This window comes from Topomyia yanbarensis, chromosome 3 (assembly GCF_030247195.1).
Source record: "Topomyia yanbarensis strain Yona2022 chromosome 3, ASM3024719v1, whole genome shotgun sequence".
Lineage (NCBI taxonomy): Eukaryota > Metazoa > Arthropoda > Insecta > Diptera > Culicidae > Topomyia > Topomyia yanbarensis.
In genome coordinates this window covers 94327395-94352660 of record NC_080672.1, presented here as the reverse complement: position 1 = coordinate 94352660, position 25266 = coordinate 94327395, and the positions used below count along the sequence as shown (strand labels likewise).

Genomic DNA, 25266 nt, shown 5'->3' with positions numbered 1-25266 from the left:
CAATGATTTTACGATGTTCAATGGGGTCAATCTATCAAAATTTTACCATAAGATTGAGCGATGAAAACGTGACCTCTTAAAATCACTAATTCTCATTTGTCACTTCATACATTGATTTATCGTAAATAGTTTGTTTACAGCACTTTTAGAACTTTGTATGGCGAATATTTTTGCTGAAGTAACAAAGTTATTACCTCGTTGAAAAATACACCATTTTCAAAAATTAATTATTTATTTTACACAAATAACGCTCCCGCAGTTTTTTCACCAAAAACTATAAAAGTTTCGATCTTTCAAATGAAATTAAAAGATTGAAAATCCATTTGCAATGTTGGAAGATAGCTTTGAAAAAAACCATTTTTGTTTTGAAAATCGCCTGTAACTGTGCAAACAAAAGAGATAGAAACTTCATTGCTTCGGCAAAAATATGTATTTACAAAAGTTCTAAAAACCTCTAGAACAAAGTATTAGCGAGAAATTAACACATAAAAAGATATTAATAGAAAACTAATATTTAAAGAGCCACCCTACCTTAAATATTGCAAAAATCATAGCACATGAACCATTAGAGATAGTCACATAGTTTCTTCAGAAAAGTTTCTTCAATTTGATTGATTTGTAACTTTGTAGAACATTATGTAGCTGAATTTTACATATCTAAGAAGTTGATACTTTGAACACCCTAACCACAAGGACGTCCCTAATTCAACTAATATAAAAAAATCGGCAAGAAAGTTTACCGAAGATGCTATATATCTAAAACCAACGGTTTTGGCGCAAACAGTTTTGTCTTCCTAAATACAGCTTTGGGACTTATATGCAATGTATCCTGCTCCTATGGACATAGTGCAATGTATCCTGCTCCTAACAACGCGTGCTAAGTCGTCAGTGATGCAATTAAAACTTCGCATTGATTCCGCTTCTATTTTCTTCCTGATCTCCTCATGGGTCCCCTAGGTCAAAAGCGGATCAATCGACTCTTAGGTAAATTAGAGATCGTCGTGTCATCTAGTCTGTCATCCTATGGAAAATCATCCTACCATTGCCTTGGGGTCAACGTCATATTGGCAAATTTCGCATTGAATCCGCTTCTGTCTCTTCCTAATCTCCTTTTTGTCTCCTAGATCCGAAGCAGATCAATCGACTATTAATTTTTTTTTTGGGGTCGCTAGCCGTGCATTGAAGAATGCCTAAAACTCTGAACTAGGCCCCGTCGAGTCCAGTCCGTCATCTGTCCGTCTCGTCCTGTCGTGTCTGGGGCTTCCAGGTTACATGCATTCACCAGACGAGACTAGCTTATGTCAGCTTAATTGTGCACTGGTTTCGTAGAATCGAGGCGATCATCGAAATGATAGATCCTATGAGTGAATGCACTTGGCCCAGTCACCTGTCGAGCATTTGTATATTTGCGTGTGTGAATGTTTACGTGTGTATGGGAAGTGTTGCATGTTGAGATATGTGTGTTACCTGTAAATAATATGTTAATACAAATATGCATGATGTTAAAATAAGACATGTGTAATATGCTACTTACAGTTTGTTGTTCGTTACTACTTATCTGATTCAATTGAGTATGAAAGTACATCTCAATTTTTCTAAAAGCTGGCGACGTCTGATGGCAGCGAATAGTCATTGTTGACAACAATGTTGCCCTTTTATGTTAAGTTACATAAAAGGTTAGTACTGTTATTGAATATTAATTGAACAACACATGTACCATGCAATAAAACTACTTGGAATCGTCCAAATGCCAGAAAATGATATATATTTACCATTAACGACAATTAACTCCGTTATAAGTTTCTCATGCTATGCTGGACGGGAATGGATGATTGACGTGCATCGGTAAATCAATCGTACCTTCAATTATCCAATCCGAATGAATCGAATCGAATGCACGAATTGAAAACCAGTAAAAAGTGACCAACGAATCCCAAGAAGGATTACCCACTATTCCATCATATAAGCCAGTTCTGCATCCATTCCCTGGTCCACATGTCACAAATACTCAGACGCCCACATACACAGATAGACACACGGCTAGTACACAATTGTACACTAGTACCAAAAACTACAATTATTACAACACAACTAATAGGGTTCTACTGTTATTTTTTTTAATGCGCCTGTGCACGTTGCCGAGGTCGACCGATAAATCGACACACAATGACTTCCACTGCGAGCCGTGCCCACAAAGACTGCTGTTAAGCTGTTGAACAATGTCTGCAAACACAGCCCACAGAAAAAGTCAATCCACGTCGACCCGCCAATCGGCCACGCCAGTGTGCACAGGCTCTTAGTTGACTGTTAATTTGGGCTGGTGCAGAGTATGAAATAACAAAAAACATAAAAAAGGCCCATTAGCCCTCTCGGTCTCCTCGACGCACCACTATCGAGGCGCAATGCAACAACCATCCTAAAGCAAGTGTCTGCTCAAATATGCTTGAAGATGTTTGCAATACCGTCAAACCCGCCAAGCTAGGAGAGGGTAATCTCCTTTTTGTCTCCTAGGTCCAAAGCAGATCAATCGACTATTAATTGAAACGGTAAACATACTAGCAGTATTAGTCCTTACTCGCTAATACTTTTCCTTCAACTGTGCTGTTTCTTCTCTATCTTATAACATAACTCGATTATCCCTGTTCTAGTCAATATACATATTCATTACATTATGGACCAGGCAAACCCTTATTTTTTCTATTATTATTATCCTGAGTAGCTATACCAGTGAAGGTATTTTAGGATTTCGCAAAAAGAATGTCTGCCAATAAAGGCGTAAAAAATATTTATCCACTATTAACCATAAAGTTTGCTCGAACCGAATGTCCGCCTGGTTCGACTCGAATAGACCACACCGACCCGAAAGGGTTGCTTATCATTTCTGAGAGCCGGTGTGCTTGGTCGAGTTTAGTAATCATAAGAACAAGTCCTGAATAATTAACTATCTCTTAGGTGCCAGTCCTGCACTCCTTTCCTGAACTAGCCTCATACTCACGATCAAAAGAGTCGACAACTAGTAGGATCCACATGTCCCCCACCCAAGCGAATTGATCAACTTGCAAGTAGGAGCAAAGCCTAACTGTTCGTAGGTGCTAGTCCGTATAGATTTTGGTTTGCTGAAACGAAACAAGAAAAGCAAAACAGTTGTGATTAGTATCGTAGCTATAATAAATAAATAAACGATTTCTCCTCTGTTGTCGGTTTCCCTGTTCGCAGTCCTCCCTCCTGTTCCTGGTCTGTTTGGGCCACTGGCTTTCCGTTTCCTTGGCCGTCCCGCTCTCCCGCACCGATCCGCACACATTGTAGCAGGAGAAACAAATGAAAAGACAAAACAAAGCAAAATGAAAATAAATGGACGTCTGCTATCTGTGCCTAAATTGATGTTGTTTCTCAGTTTTGCACGACCCATGGGGACTTGGCCTAGATCCCAATGCTCTGTCACCGATGTTACGTGATATTCGTTATGGAATATTCTTTGTTTGGGGGCCATTCATAAACAATGTTGTTTTTATCCCTGATCCGCTGATACGTCTAAAATTCATTTTTAGTTTTTATCTCGTTACGTGACACTCTTCCCCTATTGTCAATATCCAACATCATTTATGAATGGTCCCCTGGTGATATATTTAGAGCAGACAATCCAATGAAAAATAGGATTGACAGGATTTTAGCGCGCTCTTGTGTCACATCTTCATGTTTGTTATACATACTAAGAATACCAAAGCATGCGATGTGATGACCGGAAGATTAGAGAAGCAACTCCTCCCCTTCTCCCTTTAATTAATTAAATATTAATTAATTAATTAATAATCTATCTATTACCTTATCACACATTACAATTAGTCCAAGCCCGATTGTTGGTTGCAAGTACAACCGGGACCGTACACTCAAATCTGACGCAAGTGCATGTGCTTCCAACAACTCCCGATTCGCTTCTTTCCTCATGCCTTAGAATTTTTTGACGAACAGAACTCGAAGGTTGTGATTTCTTTAAGTCCGTGTTAGGAAATTGAATGTACAGAGCCAAAAAATAATTGGAGAGTCAAAACTTCACAAACCTTAGCAACACACTTCCAAGTTGGTACGATAATTTGTTTCTGTTAACTAATCAACAGCAGTGTTATTTCGTGCACATACTAGAATCGATTCGCCATTTGAATTTACCAGCTGATAGATGTTTAACAGTTTTACCCGCTACGGGCAGCTTTTGAATCAGCTATTGTATTTAACGACATACATCTGGGAACGAATCAAATCGGGCAAGCTCGGAGCACTGAAGCGCATTGGCAAATTGTTGATACGGAGTGTAACATCATTGGAACCATTTTGATGGCCGTATCCCAATATCCACGAGTAGATCTACAATTAGAATCGCTATTATCATCAGTGCACATTATCTCAAAGCAGAAAAATACCTTCTTTTTTATCCCTTTATGGGCAGCTAGGGCCGAGGGTGGTGGCTAGCGGGTTTCATATATCCTTGACCTGACGGACAAAGCTATGGTGCCTTGAACACAGGCAACGCAGATCCAAGGCCATCATTGAAATGATAAGTTCTGGGTTTGAGATGTACTTCCCCCGGTTGCCAGACGAATACCTGTAATTATTACTTGTAGCTTTGTAAGTATGAATCTAATGTTCAGTCCTGGGTGGTGTATGCGTGGAAGGTGTGGTTTTTAGCGTTCGAGTCCAGGAGTGCATATCTGTCTGGGTTAGCGTGGGCGTTTACTAATTGTGTAAAAGGTTCGAGCATTTGAATGCTAGCGTGTCTCTAACTTTGCATGCATAAATTCAATTTTAGATTCGTGTGGCCATTCGCATATTCACGTGTATTTTTGAACTATCGCGCGCAGACCGTGAATCTGATAATTAATTTTTAGTGTATGGTAGAGGAACGTGTTGTCTAGTGAATATGAGCATCATTCTTGATTGGTCCAACTGAAGGCATGAGTCTAGGCTGATCGAGAGTAGAGAATTCCGAATATAGCCGGTCAATGATCGCGTGAGTGATGGGTTAATGCTTGAGACCGCGATTGTAAAGTTATATGTGCCGAAAAGTTCACTTAAGTAAGGGGGTGTTTTAATGTTGGAGAAATTGCGAGCGTAGGTGTGTGGATGATTGAAATTGTAATGTAAGTTCGCGTCTCGTCCTGTCGTGTCTGGGGTTTCCAGGTTACATGCATTCACCAGATGAGACTAGCTTATGTCAGCTTACTTGTACACTAATTTCGTAGAATCGAGGCGATCATCGAAATGTTAGATCCTACGAGTGAATGCACTTGGCCCAATCACCTGTCAAGCATTTGTGTATTTGTGTGTGTTGAGATATGTGTGGAGCCTGTAAATAATATTTTAATATGAATAATATTTTATACGATAAAATAAGAAATGTGTAATATACTACTTGCAGTTTGTTGATCGTTCCTACTTATCTGATTCCTTCGAGTATAGAATACATCTCCACTGTTCTAAAACCTGGCGACGTCTGATGGCAGAGAAGAATCATTGTTGGCAGCAATGTTGCTCTTCTTGGATGTATGAGCTCGAAAAGGTCATCACAAGAATATAACGCATGAGACCGAAAATAAATAAAAATAAAATAAAGAGAAGAGTTAGTATTGTTATTGAGTATTAATAATATGCCGAATTTTTTTTTCGAGAGTTGTCCTACTGGAGCTGTAGAGCTAGGTTCTCGGAAGGGCTCCCCGTCAGAATCACATATTACAATTTGCAGACGAGACAGGCTGTCGCCCACTAAAACACTGCTTTAGGCCAATTGTAGCGGGCCGTGATTCTGAATATGATATTTATTGTACAGTTAAGGTATGTGCGGGCGTAAGGTCTCGCGATCGCGTGTATCATCGCGAAGAGCTCGAGCATTTGTACGCGTGTTCGATCGCGTGTGCCTTTGTATGTCGCATGTGCTAACGTGTATGTAACTTCGCGTGCATAAATTCTATATAAATGCTGTTTGCTTTCGCATATTCGCGTGTATTCTAGAATGATCGCGCGCGGACCGTGAATCTGATACTTAATTTTTCGTGTGCGGTTCAGATTCTAGAAAAAAAATGGGTTCTTACATATCACTAGAGTTCTCAGCCATGTCGCCAAGGAACGTGTTACCTTGTGGATATGAGTTATATTTTTCGATTTGTATAACTGAATGTATGGACCTAAGTTACTAGAATGGAGGATAAAGATTTCCGAACGTGACCGATTCATGATCGTTTCGAGTTTGAGACCGCGTTTGTAACTTCGTAAGTACTAAAACGTTCACCTTTTTACCGGAGTGTTGCGGTCGCGAATGTAGGTGTGCGTAGATGATCGCGAAGAGCTGAAGTATCGTTTATTGACGTGTTTGTCGCGTGTGCTCGTGTGTATGTGCCACGCGGACCGTCATTCTGTTATTAAGTTTTCGGTGTACGGATCACATTCTGACAGGGAGTGAGTTACTCCATATCACTAGATTTCCAGGTCATGTCGCCATGGACCGTGTTGTCCAGTGTAAATGAGAGCTTTCTTTTTAATTGATTCAATTGTCGACTTCTGGAATCGAGGATAGAGACTTCCGGACGTGAACGATTCATGATCGTGCGAGTGCGGGGGACTGTTGGTTCACACTTGAGACCGTGTTTGAGTGATTACAAGTGCTGAGACGTTCATATCATCACCGGGATGTTATAATGTCTGGAAGAGCGCGGGTATAGGTTGCGTGGATGGTTGCGAAGGGCTCAAGCATTTTTATATTTGCTTGTCGCTGTGACTTTGTGTGTATACATTCGATTTTTATGTAGTTTAGTGGATATGAGTATTGTATTTTTGATTGGTCCACTTGAAGGCATTGGACTTATGCTACTAGGGCCGAGAATAGGGGATTCCGGACGAAACCGATTCATGATCGCACGAACACGGGCATTTGGAGGTTCACTATCGAGACCGGGATTGTTAATTTATAAGTGCTAAATCATTCACTTAGTCACCGGGGTGTTATACTTTTTACGAGATCGTGAGTGTAGTCGTGCATGGATGATCGCGAAGGACTCGAGCGTTTGTATGTGGACGTTTTTGTCGCGTGTGCTAGTATGTATGTACACATTATTTGTATAAGCGTGTGGTCATTCGGATGTTCGCGTATTCTTCAATGATCGCGCGTGGATGTCTTGTCTATTTTTTATTTCTATTGGTCCAACTAAAGGCATGAATTCGGGCTGCTAGGATCAAGGGCGGAGACTTTCAGACGTGACCGATTCATGATTGCGCGAGCTTAGGTTCTTAGGTTCCAACGTTCATCTAATCAATCGGGGTGTTTGATTATTGGCGAGTTCGCAGGCGTTCGTATTTGTGATCAGGTTTGTGCCATCGCGTAGGCCACGTTTGTACGTTTGAAACGAGAGATTGCTAGTGTATACGAGAGAACAAGCAATTTGTGTTAGTGAGTGTTAGCATGGATCCAACCGAAAATATAGCAACAAAAGAAGGGTGCCTGCAGAGAGAATTGGGCCCTATGTGGGTGTATATTATTTAACCATGGCAGTGGATAATAAAGGTCGCCAAGTTAAGTACTAAAATTGATCACAAGGATATCTCGAGTAAGACCGAGAGTCTAGGAAAATCATTTTGCTAGAAGATTGCTGGGCATCTTAGGAATGGAACTAGCTATATGTGTGCGGTGGTCCTGCTCATGTCCCATATGTCAGGTCAAGATATTCAGAATCCATTCGAATGTAAACAATGGCACTGTATGGTGGATATCTCGAGTAAGACCGAGAGTCTAGGAAAATCATTTTGCTAGAAGATTGCTGGGCATCTTAGGAATGGAACTAGCTATATGTGTCCGGTGGTCCTGGTCATGTCCCATATGTCAGGTCAAGATATTCAGAATCCATTTGAATGTAAACAATGACACTGTATGGTGGATATCTCGAGTAAGACCGAGAGTCTAGGAAAGTCATTTTGCTAGAAGATTGCTGGGCATCTTAGGAATGGAACTAGCTATATGTGTGCGGTGGTCCTGCTCATGTCCCATATGTCAGATCAAGATATTCAGAATCCATTTGAATGTAAACAATGACACTGTATGGTGGATATCTCGAGTAAGACCGAGAGTCTAGGAATATCATTTTGCTAGAAGATTGCTGGGCATCTTAGGAATGGAACTAGCTATATGTGTGCGGTGGTCCTGCTCATGTCCCATATGTCAGATCAAGATATTCAGAATCCATTCGAATGACACTGTATGGTGGATATCTCGAGTAAGACCGAGAGTCTAGGAAAATCATTTTGCTAGAAGATTGCTGGGCATCTTGGGAATGGAACTAGCTATATGTGTGCGGTGGTCCTGCTCATGTCCCATATGTCAGATCAAGATATTCAGAATCCATTTGAATGTAAACAATGACACTGTATGGTGGATATCTCAAGTAAGACCGAGAGTCTAGGAAAATCATTTTGCTAGAAGATTGCTGGGCATCTTAGGAATGGAACTAGCTATATGTGTGCGGTGGTCCTGCTCATGTCCCATATGTCAGGTCAAGATATTAGAATCCGTAAGAATGTAAACAATGACACTGTATGGTGGATATCTCGAGTAAGACTGAGAGTCTAGGAAAATCATTTTGCTAAAAGATTGCTGGGCATCTTAGGAATGGAACTAGCTATATGTGTGCGGTGGTCCTGGTCATGTCCCATATGTCAGGTCAAGATATTCAGAATCCATAAGAATGTAAACAATGACACTGTATGGTGGATATCTCGAGTAAGACCGAGAGTCTAGGAAAATCATTTTGCTAGAAGATTGCTGGGCATCTTAGGAATGGAACTAGCTATATGTGTGCGGTGGTCCTGCTCATGTCCCATATGTCAGATCAAGATATTCAGAATCCATTCGAATGTAAACAATGACACTGTATGGTGGATATCTCAAGTAAGACCGAGAGTCTAGGAAAATCATTTTGCTAGAAGATTGCTGGGCATCTTAGGAATGGAACTAGCTATATGTGTGCGGTGGTCCTGCTCATGTCCCATATGTCAGATCAAGATATTCAGAATCCATTCGAATGTAAACAATGACACTGTATGGTGGATATCTCGAGTAAGACCGAGAGTCTAGGAAAATCATTTTGCTAGAAGATTGCTGGGCATCTTAGGAATGGAACTAGCTATATGTGTGCGGTGGTCCTGCTCATGTCCCATATGTCAGGTCAAGATATTCAGAATCCGTAAGAATGTAAACAATGACACTGTATGGTGGATATCTCGAGTAAGACCGAGAGTCTAGGAAAATCATTTTGCTAGAAGATTGCTGGGCATCTTAGGAATGGAACTAGCTATATGTGTGCGGTGGTCCTGGTCATGTCCCATATGTCAGGTCAAGATATTCAGAATCCATTCGAATGTAAACAATGACACTGTATGGTGGATATCTCGAGTAAGACCGAGAGTCTAGGAAAATCATTTTGCTAGAAGATTGCTGGGCATCTTAGGAATGGAACTAGCTATATGTGTGCGGTGGTCCTGGTCATGTCCCATATGTCAGGTCAAGATATTCAGAATCCATTTGAATGTAAACAATGACACTGTATGGTGGATATCTCGAGTAAGACCGAGAGTCTAGGAAAATCATTTTGCTAGAAGATTGCTGGGCATCTTAGGAATAGAACTAGCTATATGTGTGCGGTGGTCCTGCTCATGTCCCATATGTCAGATCAAGATATTCAGAATCCATTTGAATGTAAACAATGACACTGTATGGTGGATATCTCGAGTAAGACCGAGAGTCTAGGAAAATCATTTTGCTAGAAGATTGCTGGGCATCTTAGGAATGGAACTAGCTATATGTGTGCGGTGGTCCTGCTCATGTCCCATATGTCAGATCAAGATATTCAGAATCCATTTGAATGTAAACAATGACACTGTATGGTGGATATCTCGAGTAAGACCGAGAGTCTAGGAAAATCATTTTGCTAGAAGATTGCTGGGCATCTTAGGAATGGAACTAGCTATATGTGTGCGGTGGTCCTGCTCATGTCCCATATGTCAGATCAAGATATTCAGAATCCATTCGAATGTAAACAATGACACTGTATGGTGGATATCTCGAGTAAGACCGAGAGTCTAGGAAAATCATTTTGCTAGAAGATTGCTGGGCATCTTAGGAATGGAACTAGCTATATGTGTGCGGTGGTCCATATGTCATGTCCCATATGTCAGGTCAAGATATTCAGAATCCATAAGAATGTAAACAATGACACTGTATGGTGGATATCTCGAGTAAGACCGAGAGTCTAGGAAAATCATTTTGCTAGAAGATTGCTGGGCATCTTAGGAATGGAACTAGCTATATGTGTGCGGTGGTCCTGCTCATGTCCCATATGTCAGGTCAAGATATTCAGAATCCATAAGAATGTAAACAATGACACTGTATGGTGGATATCTCGAGTAAGACCGAGAGTCTAGGAAAATCATTTTGCTAGAAGATTGCTGGGCATCTTAGGAATGGAACTAGCTATATGTGTGCGGTGGTCCTGCTCATGTCCCATATGTCAGATCAAGATATTCAGAATCCATTTGAATGTAAACAATGACACTGTATGGTGGATATCTCGAGTAAGACCGAGAGTCTAGGAAAATCATTTTGCTAGAAGATTGCTGGGCATCTTAGGAATGGAACTAGCTATATGTGTGCGGTGGTCCTGCTCATGTCCCATATGTCAGGTCAAGATATTCAGAATCCATAAGAATGTAAACAATGACACTGTATGGTGGATATCTCGAGTAAGACCGAGAGTCTAGGAAAATCATTTTGCTAGAAGATTGCTGGGCATCTTAGGAATGGAACTAGCTATATGTGTGCGGTGGTCCTGCTCATGTCCCATATGTCAGATCAAGATATTCAGAATCCATTCGAATGTAAACAATGACACTGTATGGTGGATATCTCGAGTAAGACCGAGAGTCTAGGAAAATCATTTTGCTAGAAGATTGCTGGGCATCTTAGGAATGGAACTAGCTATATGTGTGCGGTGGTCCTGGTCATGTCCCATATGTCAGATCAAGATATTCAGAATCCATTTGAATGTAAACAATGACACTGTATGGTGGATATCTCGAGTAAGACCGAGAGTCTAGGAAAATCATTTTGCTAGAAGATTGCTGGGCATCTTAGGAATGGAACTAGCTATATGTGTGCGGTGGTCCTGCTCATGTCCCATATGTCAGGTCAAGATATTCAGAATCCATAAGAATGTAAACAATGGCACTGTATGGTGGATATCTCGAGTAAGACCGAGAGTCTAGGAAAATCATTTTGCTAGAAGATTGCTGGGCATCTTAGGAATGGAACTAGCTATATGTGTGCGGTGGTCCTGGTCATGTCCCATATGTCAGGTCAAGATATTCAGAATCCATTTGAATGTAAACAATGACACTGTATGGTGGATATCTCGAGTAAGACCGAGAGTCTAGGAAAATCATTTTGCTAGAAGATTGCTGGGCATCTTAGGAATGGAACTAGCTATATGTGTGCGGTGGTCCTGCTCATGTCCCATATGTCAGATCAAGATATTCAGAATCCATTTGAATGTAAACAATGACACTGTATGGTGGATATCTCGAGTAAGACCGAGAGTCTAGGAATATCATTTTGCTAGAAGATTGCTGGGCATCTTAGGAATGGAACTAGCTATATGTGTGCGGTGGTTCTGCTCATGTCCCATATGTCAGATCAAGATATTCAGAATCCATTCGAATGTAAACAATGACACTGTATGGTGGATATCTCGAGTAAGACCGAGAGTCTACGAAAATCATTTTGCTAGAAGATTGCTGGGCATCTTAGGAATGGAACTAGCTATATGTGTGCGGTGGTCCTGCTCATGTCCCATATGTCAGATCAAGATATTCAGAATCCATTCGAATGACACTGTACGGTGGATATCTCGAGTAAGACCGAGAGTCTAGGAAAATCATTTTGCTAGAAGATTGCTGGGCATCTTAGGAATGGAACTAGCTATATGTGTGCGGTGGTCCTGGTCATGTCCCATATGTCAGATCAAGATATTCAGAATCTATTCGAATGACACTGTATGGTGGATATCTCGAGTAAGACCGAGAGTCTAGGAAAATCATTTTGCTAGAAAATTGCTGGGCATCTTAGGAATGGAACTAGCTATATGTGTGCGGTGGTCCTGCTCATGTCCCATATGTCAGGTCAATATATTTAGAATCCATAATAATGTAAATAATGAAAATGGTTGGACTCATTTTCGAATTCACTCACTTTGTGGGAATTAAGGCTTAGATCTATGGCAGATAATATCTGAATATTTTAGCAGTTTACGTATGTATTGCATGTATAATTAAGTTTACAAAATTAAATTATTTGAACCAACATTAGGAATTTAGTGCTTAACTTGACACTGGTTTCTGCTATTTGCTAATAGGTGGCGCCGCAATCGCAAAGTTTCAGGCACCAAAAAATGTTTGAAGCACCAAAATATTTTTTGGTGCCTCCCGTTTTTGGTGCCTAACTTCACGCCGGTCAGAAGACGAGCGACAATTGAGGGGATACAGATACTGAAAACCTACTCCAAAATGCACCCTGCTACACCTAATTCGAATCCAAGGAACATTTTCAACGTAGAAACAGAATCTAATCACCGTTAGGAGGCAAGATCGGTCAGGATCCCGTAATCAACGAAATTTGCTCTGATGATGACGTTCCCAATGAGGTGAGCATTGACAGTATTTTGCAACCAGTTATCCCGATTCGATGCTCTGAAGAACATAAAAGGAGCAAATTCAGTATCTGAAAGAAATTAGTCGGCTCTTGTTGGAAAATCTTTACTTGGTAAGCTGTCAGTTTGTTGCTGTTGATGTGCACTTTTATATCATGTATTTCATTAACAGATGCCAATTCGGGTAGCCACTATTACTCCAAGGTCCCGGCCATGAAAAAAAATATTACTTCCACACTACCAGCGGTTCAAATAGAGTAAGTCGATTGCGTCGATCATTTCACTCATTGGATACGGACGAGTGGCTGCAGCAACAGGTTCTTTTGCTCAACAGATGGGATTATTTGGTAAAGGAGTTGATTGCAAAGCTAACCTTTGTCGCCAGCCAATAAGTCACAAAAGTGAGGTCCTATGTAGTTTTTATTTTTTCAGATCGGGCAGCACACAAAATAATGTCATGGTGAAAATCCTTCAAGAAATAAAGGTTTTTTACCTTCCATTGCTCATACTGTGTCCTGTGCGACAAACACAAGACTGGAATTGTCGGATAAGGTCGGAAATAACAATTTTTACTTGTTTTATACTTTACAGCAACCGCAAAAGGTGCCAACGACAAAGAAAAAACAAAATACAGCAGAAAACTTCAATAGCTATAGAAGTCCGTCATTTGCCAATGCCGGATCTGATCCCTATGCAAGTACTTGGCATTGATCCACGACTGATTGGTGCAGCCATAGTTACACCAAAAGCAGTGACATTCACAGCATAAACCGCCACAGTTACAACCAAAGCTTTTGGACAGGGATTAGCCTGATCTCTACTATAGTTAGGCCTTCTCTTCGAGTAGACATAGGTTTAGCACTTTGAGGTTCGTAAGTTTGAATTATGAATGTAGTTTGCAAAAAGATGGGCTTTTGAGCATAACAAACCAAATATTGATGTACGCAACAGATTTGATAAATGTTTGCGATTTTGTTGGTTTTGATTGGACGTTCTTTTCATCATTGAACTCAATTTGAGCTGGTTGGTACCAACCCAAACATTTCGGTTGCAAGTTTATATTTTTCTTCTGTATAGCTTTAATGATGTTTTGCAGCCAGGATATATCCCAATCTGTGTAGTTGTAAAAGCTAGTTTAGTAGAGATGTACATTATATAGAATTATCTCACCAGATGATTATACTGTAATATATTCCATCGAACGTTATTTTAATACTATCGGTCTTTTCATCAAGAATCGGAATATATAGCAAATTAAACTTTAACGTTTTGTACTATTTTTTTAAATTCATTCAATTTTGGGCAATATTTGTCTGATCTAACCCAGTAAAGCTCAGCCGGAAAATGATCCGGAAATCTGGCTGTTTCAAGTGAATATTCGACTCCAGTGTCCCAACAAACCAAATTGGAATCGGTGGTATCACTAGAGCCGGGGTGTTAACAAGAACCAGCCAAAATTCCAGCTGGACTTACTGGGAATTTATGAATGGTAAGTTAAAAAAAAAACAAACATTGACTAGAAGAAAATTTTCTTCTAGTCACCAAGTGACGTGATTGTGAGAATAGGGCCCATGGTTTCATCACACTCATTATCATCGTGGCATAATGTGGGTTTTCAGAATCATGACCAAATGGGATTTAGATTTCCAAGTGCCTAGATCCTGGATCGCCACTCTACAGTCTACTTGTACGACACCGCAAGGGCAGCTATCCTGATTGCGCACAGACAACGAAAACGGCGTGTACCCAAAGTAAGCAACATCTTTTAGTTTTCCGGTTGAACATAATTTTGGCTGGCCTCTCTTCCATCATTCGTGCTACATGATCAGTCCACTGTTGCCTGTCGCGCTTTATCAGCCTTCCGATGTGAGCATGTTTGTATACTTGGTTCAGCTCGTGGTTTATGCATCTCCACTACTCTACAGGTCGACGTCCTTCGTGAACTTCTTTTAGATAGAACACTTTAGTACGACCGATTTCTCCCGACTTTTGTCAACAGATTCTCGCCCTGATCGTTGGGAACCCCTAGGTTTCAGTAAACAGAGAGTCTCTATTGAACTGAAGCTGTCCGACAGAATAAAATCATGATCGGTGTGAAAAATATCAACAATTCCAAGGGTATACTAAATAGCTGCGAGTTCTGCGGAGTAAACTGGAACAGGTTTAGTGAGTTTCAATGAGGCGGTAAGGTTTTGACTGAATATACCGAAGCCACAGGAGTCATCGAGACTCGGTGTATAACATTTCGTTGCTGTCGACTTCTCGAAATTTACTCTGAAAGATGCTCGGGATCACTTGCGGGATCCACGAATTTTGTCTTTCATGGATACGAAGAATACAGTTGAATCAGAAGCATGAGAAAGAGACGGTTGGGATAATATGAAGAATTGATATTTTGTGTAATGTAATCGAAGTACAAGGACATACATTGGCTATGAGAGTTGAGCTCGACAAGCCTCCCGAAGCCTCTACTAACGGGTTCAAGATATCGCATCGCATGAGCAATCGATATGAGAGGTCCCAAAATCGATTTTTTAGCGGAAGGATGCCTGCTAGCATTTCTAGAATCATCGCATGGGTCGAGTGCATGCCAGTCAATGCAATATGCAAACAACAATACTGGATTCGCTCCAGTTTGATAATCATCACCGACAATATCGTTGTTTGGTACAATCTGATCAGGTCTCCTGGAAGGGCACCCCACCACGTTACGGTTATTGTGCGGAGAAATTTGATCCTTTGTTGGCCCTTCGGTTTCAGATAGGAAAAGCTTCTATAACTTTGTTTCAAGAACCGTATTTCCATAAAGGAAATTTCTATGTTCAGGAATCAGAATATATTGGCTTAAATAGCACGTTCCCCGTATGTAGTCAGAGATTTGTGCCTTGCCATGTCTTTTCATCATTTCCTGAGCAAAAGGAGAAGGATGGGAAAAATAACAGCACAAAAACAAACAACAGTTAAGTTAAACTCACAAGTAGAAATTCAACTAAACGTTTTGTTGTTTCAAAAAGGCCTGATTATTCTGCGTGTTTAAAGACGCGACAATAACAATAGGGGCCATTTTTGTTCCAATTTTACGTCAGAATGGTCCAGCTCCTGATTGGTTGATTCTGACTTTTTGAACCGTACGCAATGTTACTGCAGGGATAGCGAAATGATGTTTGGCAGTGTTGCTATATTTATAAGAAAAGATTGTAGTTACTTTTGACAAATAAAATTATTATCGTTAAGAAAGTAACAATTACTAAATTGAACTGAAGTTGTGCGGCGAAGTGAATCAAGTATTTATCCTGCATTTACCGTATACGTGGTTGATTAACTTTAACAGATATAAGACAGAAACTACACCATAATCTAAAATTATTCAGAAAATGACTTCGTCAATCCTTACTAAACACCCATGACACGGAAATACGATGCCCTTGTTCAATATAGTGGATTTTAGATGCAAAATATTACCAGCCTAAAATAAATTAACAAGACTCCATTTTCATTAATAAAAATAGCAACACTGTTCGGAAGATTTCGGCAGGGTGAAAATGTGCGAAAAAAAGAATGCCGAAGGAAAAATAAGAAGCCGATTGTCACGTCTTGTCTTAGCAAATTGGCTACGCGATTGTCTTCTCGTCTCTTTGATGAATAGTTTGAAAGTGTATACCGTATCAATACTTTATAAAAATGGAGGATGAAAAATTAATTGAACTAGTTCGACAAAATATTGAATTATACGACATGTCAAACAAAAAATATATGGACAAGGAATACAAGGAATGAATTTGGAACAAAATCGGGAACGAGCTGGGATCCGATGGTAAGACTATCAGAATTTCTGCGAATTTTAATCTTGTTCTTGTTGTTTATTTCCGCATCTGCAAGGCACTGTTTTTATCAAAACAAGGCCGACTCATAAGTGGTTAGACGGAGGTATTCGTTTCATATCCATTAGAAACCCCTTTCCAAAACCGATTCTGAATCTTAAATGGATTCAGTATGGATTCTAGCTCAAATAGAATAACCACCGGTGGTTGTTACATGGCTTCTTAGCTATATATACCACCCAATCACTTTTGATATAGGGTAAAGAGCCTCTTTTGGCCCTATTAGGGAGGGACCAGATCTATCTGATTAATTACATGGTCTACAATGGATAGAACACCTATAAATTGGCATCATTATCTTTGTTTCGTTCTTCAGGACTAATCAAATAACAAAAAAGGCTGGACTAAGATACTACCACAGAGAACAGACGTCCATCTTCAGCATTCAACTTGTGTAAAATCTCTAACGGTTTCGAAGGTAGTTTGGATATCTAAACCAGGTGCGCTACTGTCGTCATGTTTTTTTGTGGCTGAGTGCGACAGAATTTACAGCGTTTATTCATCTACCCAGTCAAACTAGTCCGGAACCGATACGGAATTCCAGCATGAATTCCAGCTCAAATGCGTCAACCGATAGAGTCGGAATCGGTTGTTTTCTTTGAGCTAGATTCTATGCTGAATCCATCCAGGATTTCGAACCGGTTCCGGAATCGATTTGACGGATAGTTGGGATAGGTTGGTGTGGCGGCGCAAGTGTTTTTCGTATATTAATTCAAATGTTTACACACGTTTTTTAAATATTTTTGTTCGATCATGGATGTCTGTTCTCTGTGATACTACCATTTAAGCCTATGCGTTGAAGAAAGATGGCAGATGCTGCTCTCTTGAACGGCTTCGAAAGGGTTAGGGAGATAATATAAACAGGACGAAAATAGACTCATTACAAGGAGCAGGTCACTCTAGGAATGTATAACACATTTGCATCAACTTAGAAAAAATGCATTTAATTTCCATTTTTGCATCAACTTTGCACACGCAAAATGCATTACGAATTTCTATTTTGATGGAAAGAAATGCATTTAATTTTGCAGATTTTTAAAAATGCGTCACAAGTGATCTGCCCCTAGCTCATTACCATATATTAGAATAGGCTTATTTAGCAGAAAAATTATTGGAAAGTTTAACAGTGCCATCATTATCAAGATAAAGTTAACAACAAAATGTGTCCATCGTAGCATTGGTTTATTTAAAAAAAATATGCGATTTATTTAAGTATACAGTCGTGATTCGCTGGTTGGGCCACAGCCTTGTCCAACTAACGAATTTGATTCGCTAGTTGTACCGACTGACAAATGTCAAAAACTCCAAAGGCGATGTTGGCAGTGTAAATGCATCTATTCATATTTTTAAATATTGTCAGATTGATTGTCAACGTTAATTTGACATGAGATTTTGACGTTCAGATGCTTTTTAGTTGGACAAGCGGTCCAGTTAAAAATGTCCAACCAGCGAATTACGACTGTATTAGGAAAATCGATCGTTTTGCCAAGGCAAAGATCCATTCTCGGAATTAAAAAATTGTTTGAATATTTCGCGCATATGAAATGCAGACGCTCCTGCGTTGCCACCCTGTCGAGGCAAGCTCCTGAGATTCAGGTCTCCTTCTGCTAACTCCACGGATGTAACCGTCGTTTCCCGATCCTTTATAAAGTTGTGCAGTATGCAGGTTGTCAAAATTACTTTGTCAACATTATCTGGTAGTAAATTTATTGTTCTGAAAAATATGCGAAACTTGTGAGCTAGCTGCCCGAAGCCGTTTTCAGAAACTCGCCGTGCTCGGGATAATCTTAAATTGAACACCTGTTTTTCCAAATCGCCACTACTTGCTGCTCCTGGGTATGGCCGAAGCAAGTAATTTTTTAGTGGGAACGCCTCGTCTCCCACTATGACGTATGGTGCTGATATTTCTGTGTTGGGCAAGTAATCGTCATCGGGAACATTCAACTCGTTTTGTTCCAACGCTTTCCCCAAATTAGAATGCGCAAATATGCCGCCATCGCTGTTTTTTCCGTACGATCCGACATCGACGGCTATAAATTTACAGTTCGCATCAAACAAGGCCAGTAAAACAATAGAAAACGTTTTTTTATAGTTAAAGTATTGCGATCCGCTGTTTGGTGGTGCTACTATTTGGACAAGTTTTCCGTCTATTCCCCCAATACAATTAGGAAAATTCCACTGTGTCCAAAATTCTTCTGCGATCCTTTTCCATCGGTTTTTGTCTGGAATTGGCATTGTTTCTGCAAACATCTTGGCAATTATTGCTTCGCATACATCTTTTACTATTGTATGAACAGTGGAATGACCCATCCTGTAGCTGAAAGCGATGGTGTGGTATGAGTCACCAGTAGCAAGAAACCTACAAATAAGATATATATATATATATATATATATATATATATATATATATATATATATATATATATATATATATATATATATATATATATATATATATATATATATATATATATATATATATATATATATATATATATATATATATATATATATATTCATTTACAGGATCCACATGTAAGGCACGTTGGACATCTTTACGGGACCAGCTAAGAAAAGTCGTAAAAAAAAAGTCTACTAAGAGCGGACAGGCAGCAAAAAACACTTTGAAATGGAGATATGAAGACTGTATGGCATTTGTGCTTCCATTTTTTAAAGAACGAGAAACAGTTTGCAACATTCCGACAAGTGAAGCCCCGATCGTTCAGGAAGATGGGGTTGACGAGGTTTGCGAAGAGAACGTATATGAAAACATTGTTGAAGATGTTATCGATTCAACACCTACGACATCCAAACGAAATCTGGGAGTACCATCTGACAGTCGTAAAAAACAGCGCAAACAAGAAACAGCATCATCGACTCTTCTGAAATATTTCATCGAATCAGACCAGGCGTCCTCAAGTTCGAAAAAAGCAGATCCGATGGACGTATTTTTTCAAGGGCTGTGTGCGACGGTAAAGACGTTCAGTCCCGCCAATCAGCACATTGCAAAGAACAGACTTTTCCAAACAGTATCGGATATGGAATGGAATGAAATCCAATCCAAACCGAATTTTACCAGATTCGTTGGATGCAACTGCATCATCTCAAAACGACAATATGACAGGCATTGTAGCCTTTTATAACGAGTTCAATCCAGAGAACTAAATTAGAGACTTCCGTCTTACGAGAGAAAAATAAGAACAGAAATCTTTTCACAGAAAAATCTTAAGAAATATATGGCACAATTCACCATAAAATAGTTAGTACTTTATACCGTCTGGGAGTGGTCGGCACCTCCGCATACATACCACAACCTGTTCAAGCTCGGCGGGTGTAATAGATGAACAGCGCATCAATTTAATAAAGTTAAATAAATTTGTGTATTGAAAATGAAATTCACATTTTTGATTTTTAAATGCAATTATAGGAACTGGCCGTTTTGGATAAGTAATCAAGTTTCATAAAACTTTACTGTAAACGTGTAAGCACGAAAACGTAAAAGAAAACTAGAAAATACTTTTGATCATCTATTTTATCACAGAGAATAGACGTCCATCTTCAGCATTCAACTTGTGTCCCTAACGTTTTTAAGGTAGTTGGGATGTCCCCACCAGGTGCGCTACTGTCGTCATGTTTTTAGTGGCTGAGTTCGACTGAATTGGCAGCGGTTATACATCTACCCACCCACTGAGGTGTCCAAAAAATTGTTTCAAAATCGTTCAATACGGGTCCAACGATGGACGTTTGTTGGACGGTTATTTAGACGTCGTCCAAATTGGTCCAACGAACGTCCTTCATTGAACGATTTTGAAACCAACCGTTCTTAGAGGGCAGTCAAATCATTCTGGAACCGGTTCGAAATTCTGAGTGGGTTCAGTATGGATTTCAGTTTAAATACATCAACCGGTTGAGTCGGAATCGGTTGTTTCCTTTAAGCTGGAATCCATACTGAATCCATTCAGGGTTCCGAACCGGTTCCGGAATAGGTTTGACGGAGAGTTGGGATAGCTGGTGTGGCGGCGCTAGTATTTTACCGTATATTAATTGAAATGTTTACACAAGTTTTTTAAACATATTTGTTCGATCATGAATGTCTGTTCGCTGTGGTTTTAGGTTTGGGATCACTGTGCGGTCCCAGTTAAACTCATTCCGGAACCGGTTCGATTTCTGAATGGAGTCGGTATGGATTCCAAATCAAATGCAACAACCGATTCCCACTCAGAATCGGTTGTTGCATTTGAGCTGGAATCCATACTGACTTCATTCAGGATTCCGAATGGTTTGACCGGGGTGTAGTGTGGATAGAACTTCCCGGTAGTACTATTCAGAATTCTAAATGAAGTCAGTAAGGAATCTAGCTCATATGCAAAAACCGATTTCGAAATCAACAGAGCTAGAGTTGGTTGTTGCATTTGAGCTGAAATGCATTCAGAATTCTGAACCGGTTCCAGAATGGATTTAAATGAAAAAAAAATCCAAATAAACCATTCCGGAACCGATTCAGAATCTTAAATGAATTTTCGACTCAAATGCAATAACGGTTCCATTTGCATTTGAGCTTTGAGTTCACGAATGGGTTTGACTTGGAAACCGTTCTTTGTATGGGATGGAATTTTCTCATGAGACGTGTAAAGCCTGGTACATGGACTAGTAAGAATGGTCTCATGGAAATGCGCTGACGAATCGTCCCGAAAACTGGACAGTATAGTAAGAATAGGTCTTTTTGTCGAGCGCTCCGACCTAATCCTACTAAGCTAAACTCATTCCGAAAACGGTTCGGAGTTCTGAATGAATTTCATGCCAAAAGCAACAACCGATTCCGATTCAGTCGGTTTCGGAATCGGTCGTTGCATTTGAGCTGGACATTAATTCCATTCAGGATTCCGAATCAAATTCTCCAGTAAGTCCAGCCGGAAACTGAGCTGGAATGCTGGCTGGTTCTAACTCGTATTCCGGCTCCAGCGACACAACCAATTCTAATCAGATTCCTGGCTGGACCTTACTATGTCTGAATGTTTTGACCAGATAGTTACAGATAATATAGTTTAATTTATTTTTACGAAGCAAAAACACACCTTAAACATACCATAAGCCGTTGCTTTGGGCTTATGGATTCACGCATCACGGTGGATTCTTTTCGTATTCGCTTTTCTACTTTATCCAATAGGTAGTAGAACTGTGTTTGTGACATCCTGAAATACCGATAGAAGCTAGTTTCCTCTTCCTCGAGTTCTTTCAAAAGCGTGTGGTATTCCCCTTCTGCCTTCCGAAATGTATTCATGGGTCTCACCCACTTCCTTTTTGGTGCTGACCTTTCCTCCTCCTCATCCAGCAAGATTGCCAGCGATACGAGCTGTTTTCTGCTTAGTTTACTCATTTTTGACTTCTATATAACTTTATCGAACTTTCAATGTAAATATTACCACTGAACAATTTGACAGATACCTCTAAATGTAATATTCATATAATACGCTATTTGAAATCAACTCAACCCAAAACTAAGTTCTTCAAGCTTAGCGTGTAGATGTCATTGACGGATGACGTGACGGATGCTACCGGTGCGTGTGAATTGAAATCTGAATTGACGTACCGGTGACGTTCCGTTCCGTTGACGGATCTTGATGTATCGTGTGAATCGTACTTTTCTCTCCGCAGTTCTCTTACTATAGGTTTGTTCCAGTACACGGAAGTCACTCCGGAGTAAACAGGAGCAAAAAATCTTTGCTCCTTTTTACTCCGCTTTGCTACCAGAAGAAGAAAAAAGAGAAGAAGAGAGTACAGAAACGATTTTCTCCGGAGTACTTCCAGTTTCTCCTGGTACTGGAACAGACCTTATGAGTTTTTCTAGTTTAGAACTGTGTTTTAAATACGTGCAAAGGTTTCAGCACAGACACTTAGACCCGATAGACTGGGGAAAAATAAATTTGAATTCAGTGACGCTGAAAGCACGGTGTGACATGAATTTTAAACTGAATAAAACATCCGCTAAAACTGCTGCTGAGGACAGCAAGTTCTAGTTTTAAAATTTTCAGTTTTATATAATAGAACTGTCAAAATTATGAATCTAAAACTGAAACACTCCTGAACATGCTCTCAGCTTCCGTCAACGTCAACGGAACATCACCGTTCCGTCAGGATAAGTTAAATACTTTTCTCTTGCTCCCGTTCACACGTGCCGTACGTTGATGGAAGCTGATGTATCATCTGAATCGTCCTTAATACTAATGAGAAATATTCCCGTCTAAACTGGTCAGGGATGCCAGATACACAGATTAGTCTGTTTCACAGATTTTCAATGTTCTGCACAGATTTTTAAAACTACGCAGATTTCCAGTTTTCTCTTTTAATGCACAGATTTCCACAGTTTTCTGTTATAATCCACAGACTAGTACAGATTTCTGACCTCGCGCTCAATTTTTGCCTCGAGTAAAAACAAAAAAAGGTCGCCACTTCTTTGAAAGAAAAATCGATTTCACCAAATCGATTTTATTGAATCAATAAAATCGATGTTGTCAAACATCGAACCGAAAAGATCGGATACAAAAAATCGATCTTTCAAGCTGAAAAAATCCACTTCGGCGTCTAAGCGAATACGAATGCATGGGAACAAACGATGCGCCTTTTCAGATGAAATTGTACAAATTGACCATCATCAACCAAATAGACCGTTTGTAAAAATCGGACCTCGATTGCGATTCAATGAAAACCTGTAAATGCCTGTCTCGGCAATTTACTAAATTGAGACCAGCAGCTATCGCCACTGCGCGGACTGAAGAAAACAATCTGGAGGTTTCCTCCGATATTGCCAGTCGGCAACGTGAACACAGTTTCTCCGTTATCACTTGAAGTTCGATGCAGCATGTGCTGCAAAAGGAGTATTTAAGGTTTACACTAAAAATCTTCAAATACATGGACCGAGACATTGATGATCGCTCATAAACCGGACGTTTTTAATCCAAATAAATTTTTAGACTACTCCAGGGCATTACGATATGCTCTGTCTTAATAAAAAGGGGCAACGATTAACCAATAAATAAAACTTTTCGACTCTTTCAATCACTATTTTATCTTAATGATTTCAGTTATATGATTCATGTTATTATACAATTAGGATGAACCCGATCGAGATGTGAGCGGAAGGTATATTTTCGCCGAGTTTCTCGGTCTTCCGATGACGATGAACGAGCTAAAATCAAGCAACTTAATTCTCACTATCACACAGTTCTTATGAGACAATACTTATTTTCACAAAGCACTGTTATCAGTATTGCCTGGCTATTTGACTTTGCTTTCGTTTTATTCGGCGATTTTCTTTCCTTGCAACTTGGTGATCTCTCCGCATATCGGTATAATAAATTCAGTTCTGGCCGACAGGCAGATAACTTGAAGGTCTGCGGCGTGTTTTTAGCTCCTGCATCCCCTTTCAATGAGATGCCAGTTTTGGCTATAGAAGTTGGTAAATTTCTGAAGCCCTAGAGCTAAAAATTAAGTTATCCAAAAGAAATTTCACGAAACCCGCATATATTACCTTGTCAGTATACAAATTTGATGGTCTCTTTAGCCGTGGCAAAAAAAATTGATTGTTCTAGCATCGTACATTTCTTTGGAAATGGCATCTTTACTTCGACTGTTAGATCTAGCTCGTACAACAGTTTAAAATAATTAGTTTGCTACTTACAAGCATCTAGGTATCAATAGGTTTGTTCCAGTGCCAGGAGAAACTGGAAGTACTCCGGAGCAAACAGGAAGAAAAACGTTCCTGTATTATCTTCTTCCCTTTTTCTTCTTTTGGTAGCAAACCGGAGTGAAAAGGAGCAAGAATTTTTTGCTCCGGAGCAACAGGGAGTAACTTCCGTGTACTGGAACAAACCTAATAGTTACCCTAATTCGGTAGCTCCCGCTCCTGCCTTGGCTCAGTGATCGGAAACAACGGCCTCAAAAGCTCCAGTTTGCGCACAACTTTTTTTTGTCATGCTCCGCTTTACTGCCGATAGAATGAATATTGATGGCCACAATAACGAGAACGACCGCACTTGGGATCTAAACCGACCTACGGCATTTAATTTTGAAAAACGATTTGATTTCGACGTCAGATGTAAACAATAAAAAATAGCAAATCCAGCGCACACTAAGAATAAGTTCGAAAACAAGTTCGAAAATTCCTCAATGCAATATTTGCTTATAAAGTGTATAAAATTATAATGTCGCTATAATTCTACGAAAACATTATAAATTTATAATATTTTATAATTTATTGGAAGTGTCACGCCCCTTGTTTGCACTCCCTCGCAGAAAAGTTTGTTTAACAAACGTCCTACGCTGATCCACTTTGTTCGACGTTTTGTTAAATGTAGGGCTAGTTTTTCTGTAGGGTTTTGACGTCTTACACGCAACGCAAACAACATTGCACGCAACGCAAAATACATTATGAATTTCTATTTTGATGGAAATAAATGCATTTAATTTCGCTGATTTTTAAAAATGCATCACAAGTGATCTGCCCCTAGGTGCAGCCACATCTCTCCGCGAGTCTTTATATTTAAAACATCATCTTTGGTCACTGCCTTACCCCTCAAATAAAAATGAAAAAACTTTTTGGGTGGGAAAATATACAGATTTGGTTTTGGCAACCCCGTTCAGTTGTCCATCAA

The 25266-nt window shown here is 39.8% G+C and overlaps 1 long non-coding RNA gene across 7 annotated transcripts in view; it reads left to right on the top strand.

Moving 5' to 3' along the window:
* Window positions 1-19960, top strand: part of LOC131690269 (uncharacterized) — a 44203-nt gene extending 24243 nt beyond the window's left edge. For 2 of the 7 annotated variants that reach the window (XR_009305546.1, XR_009305544.1), the window contains exons 3-5: window positions 12543-12847; window positions 12907-13135; window positions 13326-13947. This is a non-coding gene — a long non-coding RNA (uncharacterized LOC131690269). Of the gene's footprint in view, window positions 1-12440; window positions 12848-12906; window positions 13136-13325; window positions 13948-19141 lie in introns of those variants that run through there. The other 5 variants (XR_009305545.1, XR_009305547.1, XR_009305543.1 and 2 more) reach the window with 5 other exon arrangements.
* Window positions 19961-25266: the final 5306 nt, after the last annotated feature.